Here is a 1,889-nt window from a genome sequence, read left to right as displayed (position 1 = left end):
AAATTCATTGCATCAGATGATCTAAAATGAAGGCTTTGTTCTCGATCGAAAATCAATTCCATTTCAGCTATCCTCTTTTCAAATATCAAAACAAATGTAGTGAGTCTAGCCAGAGTGCCACGTTATACCACTTCCATTGTTTTCTTGATGATCGTGTTTCAGTACCGAATGAAATGTAAAATGGAACCAGACCACACAATTGATAGATTCGAAAATTTAGCAATAACGATTCTTCAGAATTCAATTCTAATTCGTCTAATAGCTTCACTTTACATGTGACAACGCAAAGTACTAACACTTGAATCGATTTGAAGTTCAACCTTGACTTGAAGTAATGAAGCAGTTTGAAAATTTTGTTATTTATGATCCGTTGATTGACTTAATGTACTGAAAAAATGGGTTGAGCTCTGAATAATAAAGGATAGAAAGTGATGATTTCGCGTGTCACATAATCAATTATGCAGCAATCAATTTGATTAGGTCTTCAATTCACCTCAAAAGTGTCAAAGAATTCCATACCTACGCCACGCCACGTTCATCCGATGCCAAAAACTCCGTTTTCATTTGATCAACTGGAAGAGATGCAATTAAAAATAAATAACTTCAACATGAATGATGAGTTAGGAAAATTCCTCAATCAGAATCCATCTTTATCGAAACTGGAAATCCACTCTCAAATATTTAGTCGGGCACAACACTCCCGTTCGATTGAACAATTCAAAGTGAATATTACGGAACTGTTTCCATCGCTAGACATTGAGCTCTTATGTAGAAAAACCAGAAGAGATTCATGTTTAGTTGACGTTTTACTTTTCCGCCCGGTCTACCATGGGCACTGTGCAAATATTGAGGAATATTACATTTATTCTCATCAAGCAAATCGGAATAACCGTCTATTAATCTATTATTATTATTATTTCGATCGATTGAAATGACATTTTCCCATTTAGATGAGCTAGAAGTGCATGTTTTTGAAAATGGACGTGTCTACGTTGAAACATTGAATGAGAACTGTAATCGATTGATAAAAGAAAATCCACCGGTTTCAAAATGATGATCTTCATTGAAAAATTTGGATTCGACATGTTTTTCATGCTTGGAATTCAGTATGTCATATCATCAGCAGCAGAAGAATTTAGGTTACATCGCATTAAAATACTTCAGTCAACCCTATAAGGTTTTCAAATACTTTTTTTTTCTACTGATAAAATGATTTTGAACTAAAAGTTCCTCATAAAACAAAGTCGTTATACATGACGTATCAAATGAAAGAATCATAAATCCAAATCCAAAACAAATTATTTTTTGTCGATGAAAGAGTATCCTCCAGTTTATTCTTTCTTTGGAATTTCCCGCTTTGTTCAGATCAAGTCAATTTCGAAAAACACTTTCCGAATGCACGATTCGAATGTGAACGCTTCGCATGACATTTCGAAATGAGAGATGAGTGTGAATGTGTGTCGGTGTGTGTGCCAGCTATTCCACAACTGCGCAAACAAAGGCTTTATCTCACTGATACTGTCTTTTGACTCCGCCATTTTTACACACAGCTAATTTCGTCATTTTAAGCAATTTGAGTTTTGGAATTTATTCCTCGATAAAGCTAATTAAACTACATTTTTTGGACAAATTTCGTTGAATTTTAAACAAAAATTATATAAAACGTTTTTTGTGAAGCAAAACATCGAAATTTGGGAATATTTCGCAATCCGCAGAAACGTGAGTGAGTTTTTGTTTATGTAGTATTCGACAATGTGGCATGTCACGAAAAATATTTGCACCCTTCGAAAAATGGAATAATCGTCGCACAGCGTTGCTAGTACCCAATTATTGCCGATGAATTTTTTTGGACTTTTTGCCATCAACTTGACTTTGTTTTTTTATTGAAT

Source organism: Sitodiplosis mosellana, unplaced genomic scaffold (genome assembly GCF_009176505.1).
Source record: "Sitodiplosis mosellana isolate CC-2019 unplaced genomic scaffold, AAFC_SMos_1.0 Smas_scaffold_80, whole genome shotgun sequence".
Lineage (NCBI taxonomy): Eukaryota > Metazoa > Arthropoda > Insecta > Diptera > Cecidomyiidae > Sitodiplosis > Sitodiplosis mosellana.
Note: the sequence above shows the minus strand (reverse complement) of the source record.